Genomic DNA, 6,310 nt, shown 5'->3' on the forward strand with positions numbered 1-6,310 from the left:
TGGAAGGTCTGGCCCAGGACTTCAGGTGTCGCCTGTTCTGGATAGGGTCACCCTTTCCTTGGAGGAACTGGTCTGTAGTCTGCGGGTGCTGCTGGACCCGGGCCTACTGCCAGATCAGCAGGAGGCAGCTGTGGCCACTGGCCAGGGGTGGCTTTTAGCCAGCTGTGGCCTTCCCGGGGCTACTGTGGTGCATGCCCCTAGTTATATCTAGATTAGATTTAGGGTTGCACTTAGGAGGCTGCGTTAAGTCAGACTCCATTGCCCCTAAGTATCTGGGAGCGCTGAACTTGGTCCTGGAAGAGGTGTGTTAACTAAGATCTGTGGTTTTCAAGCCCTAGTTGAGTTTCCTTGCTAACCAGCCAGCTTGCCCGAGGAAGAGGTAGGAGGAAGACGGCAGCGCCTCTCCATGCCGTTCTGATCCTAAGACGGATGAGCCCTGCCTGCCTGCCTCCCCTTGCTGAGCTTAGTTTTGAAGCTGCATGCAGAGAGGGGAAGGCTTAGACTCAGTTTGGGTGGTGCTTCTTTGCAAAGGGGCCAGGGAGAGGGGGGGGCAAGAGAGGCAGGCTGGACTTCTGTGGTCATCTAGTTTCGCCCCCTCCCCCCCGCATCCGGGCTCCGTCTAGTTTGGAAAGTTCCCTGAACCCATCGCTGTCAGCATTTCCAGGACCTGTGCAGGGTCTGTAAGACGTTTCATTTAGATGCGTTCACAATTAAACCTCCCCCCGCCCCTGCCACTATCCAGGAGAGTGACATGCTCGGGAATCACTCTGTGCTTTTCCTGAAGAACCCTTTGATCCTGCGTTTCAAAAAAAGGAAACACAAAGCAGCTCATACTACAAAATCTATTCATCTTTGTACACAGTACAGCCTGTGAAGGGATACCCCTTGAACGATTTACAGTGGGGAGACAGCGCCAAGGCCCATCAGCCAGGTCGGCCATTTTCCTCCTGTGAAAGGAGGAGAGAGCAGGAGAAAAGCAACAGCGCAAGACTACCCCTGCCCCACGGAGGGGAAGCCCCAGCCTTCCCCAGTCTGGGTGTTGCCTGCCTCTCCTGGCCCAGCCTAGCGTTGGACAGTGGGGCAGCCCTCTTCTTTCAGACTGGAAAGGGGGAGGGGGAGGTTGCATTCTGAAAGCCCCCGAATGAAAGCACAGAGTCATCACAGGAGTGCTTTGTCCAGGGGACCTCAAGGCTGCTAGAGATCTCACCAAGGGGTATCTCCACGTACCCATTCTCCCAGCTCACTGCAGGTTTTCGAGACTCATTAAGCACCAGAGATATCAGACCTTGTCCCATGGAGAATTTGCAACGGACGGCGTGATAACATTCCTAATACTTTAGGCCTGGATTGTTGATAACTGTGTCTCGTGATGCCTGGTCCAGGAAAAAGGTTTGTTCAGCAGCCAGGTTGTTAATCTGGCCTGATAAATCAGAAGAGCGAGGACCTGATCTGGCCTTGAAATCTCTGCACAGAATGAGCGAGAGTGTCAAGGGTTATGGACAGAAGATCCCCAAGGTTTCCAGTGCTCTGGGGTTTCAAGGTCTTAGGAGGAATGTTAATGCAAAGGAGAGAGCCAAGACGTTGTGCTGGGATCGATAGAGCCTGAATATAGTCCTGAAACCCACTTTCCGAGGTCTGTACATCAACATTTAAGATCGACAGACAGGAATACTCCCAGACCCTCACTCCCTGGTCCCCTGACAGAAGTTTTGACAGCTGGTATTGCAAAGGGATGGTAACCCTGAAACGGGGGAGACTGGACCCCTGGACCCCATTTCCTGCAGACATACCAGACTTCCCGAGGAAAGAGAAGAATTCAGGGTAATGGTGTTTATTCCCCCACCAGCAGATGTAATTTTCCATTGGACCTCTATTCTATCCAGACCCTTTGAAAAATTGATAAAAATGCAAACATTTTTGAGGGAAGACACTTGATGCGGGTCAGGGGGTTTGACAAGTGCAATCTGAGCCAGAGTCCCTGTACTTCCCAACTCAGAGTCCTGAGGGAAACGGTTAGGCGTCATCTCCGTTCCCTTTCCTGTGTTGGGGGGATGGGTATCGATGTTTCCTGTGGGCGGGAAACACACTCTCTGCAAGGGTGGTCTCCATTTTTCCATACTTCCCACCATTTTAGCAGTTAGGAAAGACGGTTCGCTTAGCGTATTATCAGCAGGTCCGACATTTCCTACATCTTCCCTTAAAGAGGAGGAAGGGTTTCCACATTCATCTACAAGCAAACTATCACTCTGGGAGACCTCAGAGATGGGAGATAAAGCTGCAAGACAGTTTGAGGTAGAAATCTTGCTTTGCTGCGAAGCGGGCGGGGATATTGTCACCTGGCCCATACGGGCGCTTTTGGACCCCCACCACTTCACATACTTTGTTTCCAGTACAAATGCCCCTCCTAAGATGACTCCATGCAGCAGTGTTAGAGAAGGGTGAAAAGAGAATGCCAACAATGCCAACAGCTGACTCAGAAATTCAGATGTCAGGAATGTTTGAGGTTCCCTTCTTATAATGCTGCAATATTAGCTGTGAAGTCTGAAGCTAACTCTTGGCAATTAAGTTCAAGCAGCACTCCGAGAAGACAGCTGAAGCTGGAGAAACACCCGATTTCTAAGCCCAGGGTGGACACGTTCGGATTCGATGTCGAGCTCCTTGTACTGAATGCTGCGCTCTGGTACCAGGTCACAGCGTGTCTTCCAGTTACTCAGAATAACAAGGCCAGGGGAAGTTCCATGGTCAGCTTGTTCAGGTTGAGGCCAGGTCTTCCCTCAATCAGCCTCTTAAAATAACAAGTAGGGGGGGCGGTATCTGCAATTCAGAGTCGTTCAGGCTGAGGTCAGGTCTTCTAGTAACCAATCAGGAGTGTTGGTAGGTCAGCGTCTCAACGTACACATTGCGTCCACACCCAGAAGCATCTCTCTGGAGACTTCAGAGTGTGCACGCCCATACGTCACGCACCTAGCTGGCTTCTCAGGCACAGTCCTGTAAAGACTCGTCTTCACTGTGGGCAGGCAGTGGCGCCAATCCAACAGGCCCACACGGTGCCTTCTTGCCTGTAATACTGCTCTTAATCTTCTTCATACTCTCTCCAGTTGACCAGGTAATGGAAGAGCACACGTGGTTTTCAGGAGTCCAGGATTTGGGCCACTTCGAACTCTTCATGCCCGTACATCAAGATGGGCGGCGGAGCTTAGGATGGGGGTTGGAGCAGATCTGGAGGTGCTGCAGGGCCAGTAGAGAACGATGGGACACTGGATGTACCGGGGGGGGGAGGGAGGGAGGGAGGGAGGGAAGGCTAAATGATAGGCCACAGTGTTCTCTTGTCCTGTGACTATGAAAGGTCTGACTAAACCTCTGTAGCACAGTGGTTAAGCGGTTTGGCTGCAAAACAGCACTCTACTCGTTTGAATGCCACTACTGCCCTGAACTCAGTGGGTGGCCTTAGGTATGCCACTCCTCTGAGCCCCAGCTCCCCAGCTGTATTATGGAGATAATAATAAGACGAACTTGTTTACCACTCCAGGTTGAGGCCCTAATCTGTCTAGAAGAGCAGTATATAAGTGCAGTTATTATTATTATTAACCGAGCATCTATCATCTGGGAGAGACATTGGTTCTGACCATCTGATTGGGGGCGGTGAGCCAATGAGAGGTGCACTCAGGTACCCAACAAGGAGTGTAGCGCCCTACAGAAGTGGGGTGTAAACTGTGCCCTACGATCTGATACTAGGTGTGCCGCTAATCCATGGAGTCGGAAGATGTTCTGCAGGTGCAGCTTGGTAGTTTCACACGGTGTGGGAAGGCAAATGCGTGGGATGAAATGAAATGGGACAGAACAGCCCCAATTGCGATACTGGAGGCACCCGTTTCCATCATGAACAGTAGGCTGGGGTCTAGGAGGCGCAGCAGAGGCTCAGTGGCAAACCATCCTCTTAGATCCTGGAAGGCCTGCTGGGCAGCTGGTGTCCACTGGAATGGCTCCTGAGGCTCCTGTAGCAGCCTGGTTAGGGGCACCACTAGGGAGGTGGTAACCACAATGCAATCATTGGCAAAGCTCAGGAACAGCTGGGCATCTTTGGGGTGGTGAGGAGCCTGCCAGGACAGTATTGCCTCTGCTTTGGTAGGTGCCATCTGAATTCCCTGCGGCGAGATGCAGTGGCCAGGTGATTCCACCGAGGACAGGTCAGAGGCCATGTTCGGCATACAGGCCATGTTGCCACAGGCACCGCAAAACTGTCCAGACGTCTTCAGGGTGCTTCGCAGGATCCTGGGAGTATATCAGGATATCGTAAAGGTATATGATGACAAACAGGTCCACCAGGTCTTGGAAGATGTCGTTCATGAACCTCTGGATCATACGAGGGTGCTGGACAGGCCAAAATACCAGGCATTCAAAATCCCCATACTGGGTGCAGAATACAGTCTTCAACTCGTCCCCTGCCCGTATGCCCGTATCAGGGTGTAGGCCCCACAGAGATCAAGTTTGGTTTAAACGGTGGCCCCTTCAGTTGCTCCTGCAACTCCGGAATCAAGCATAGCGGTCATGGACCGTGATCCTATTAAGAGCCCAACAATTGTTGCACAGGCGCAGCTCTTCACTCTTCTGTTGACGAACAAGACGGGTGCCGCCATTGGGGAGGTTGATGGGTGTATAAAATTCTGCTGGAGGTTCTTGGTCAAGAAGTCCCTCAGTGCCTCTCATTCTGGCCCAGACAGGGGATAAAAGCGCCCAGCAGTCAGGGGTGCTTCTGGTACCAAATTCATTGTGCAGTCCTAGGGTTGATGTCGGGGGAGCTGATCTGCCCCCTTCTCCTTGAAGACCTTCTGGAACTTAGCTTGGGTTTTGCCCGTGACAGGGTAGAACCCGCCCGCCAATGTCCTGAACTTGCATGAGGGTCTCTTGGCAGTGTAATGGGACCTCATGTTGTTCAGCAAAATTGGCATCCTAATAGGCGCGCGATGCCTCGGAGTCCAGCAATGCGTGTATCAGTATCCAGCAGTCTTCAGGGGAGCCTTACTGGGACCAGGAGGGGTCGAGGACCTGAGCTGGGGGGAGGCGCTTCTTGATTCGGCTGCTCTCCCTCCCCACGTAGCACGGCCCGTGCCAACTTGGGGCGTGGAATTTAACGCTTGCTGCTGGGACTTCTCTTTCTCAGGGCAGCAGCTTGCATGGTGCCCTACGCCTCTACAATATAGGCACAGATTCAAGGAACGGCGCATCTCCTTCTCCTCCCTTGAGAGCTGCAGTTGAAGAGCCCCCAGCTGCATGGGTTCCCCTCCCGTCTCCGGGGGCAGGAGCAGGCAGGGGGCCTGAGGGAAGCCTCTGCTCCACTGGTCTAGGGTGAGTCGCGAAGGGGGCCTGTCTCTGGTTCTCCAGGCTCCCGTCAATTCGCATGCAGGTCTGGATCAGAGTAGCAAGAGTTGTGGGGGGTCCCCCGAGCCACTTCAGCCAACACCTCCTTGGACAGCTCCTCTAGGTACTGGTCAGCCAGAGCAGCCTCATTCCACCCCACGTCTTGGGCCTGTGGCTGGAGTTCCGTGGGATAGTCTGCCACCGAGCCTCTCCCCCGATGTAAACGTCCTTCTGAGGGTCGGCGAGGTCTGCACTCAAGTGGTTTAGAAATCTGAAAAGCTTGTCAGCACTGGGGAGCTGGATAGAAGCAGCGGAGTGGCCTGATTGGCTCCCTTCCTCTTTGAGAAGCTCAGAATGAAGCCGACCTTGGTGTTATCATTAGGAAAACGCCTTTCCTGAAGCTTAATGTACAGTTTGCACTGTGTCAGGAAAGCAGAAAATTCTTCTTGAACACCACCCCCAACTTCACTGGGGGGGCTAATGGGGTATTTTCCTTGGGGGGGGGGTGCAGCAGGACCTGCAACAGAAGCAGCAGCCCCAGGCCCAGGCCCAGTAATAGCACCTTGTTCTTGAAGCACAGCTACAGCATCCGTCAGCTCCTGTATTCGGCCTTGTAGTGCTTGGTTCTGGGCAGCTGCATTTTCCATACTGCTGATCAATGAAGTGGACGCAAACTGCGCTGGTTGCCGGGCTCCAGTATCAGGTTACAGGGTCTCTTCCAGTCTGCCTTAATAGCAAGGCCAGGGAGAGTCCCAAAGTCAGGTCATTCAAGCTGAGCTCAGGTCTTCCAATAACCAGTCCAGGTAGCGCCAGCAGGTCAGCATCTCAATGTTCACGTTGCCTCATCCGGAGGCTTTATAGTCCGCATGCGCATACATCACGCAGCTAGCCAGCTTCTCAGGCACCGTCCTGTAAAGACTCTTGTTCACTGTCGGCCGGCAGGTGGCGTCGA

This window comes from Eublepharis macularius, chromosome 8 (genome assembly GCF_028583425.1).
Source record: "Eublepharis macularius isolate TG4126 chromosome 8, MPM_Emac_v1.0, whole genome shotgun sequence".
NCBI classification, from domain to species: Eukaryota; Metazoa; Chordata; class Lepidosauria; order Squamata; family Eublepharidae; genus Eublepharis; species Eublepharis macularius.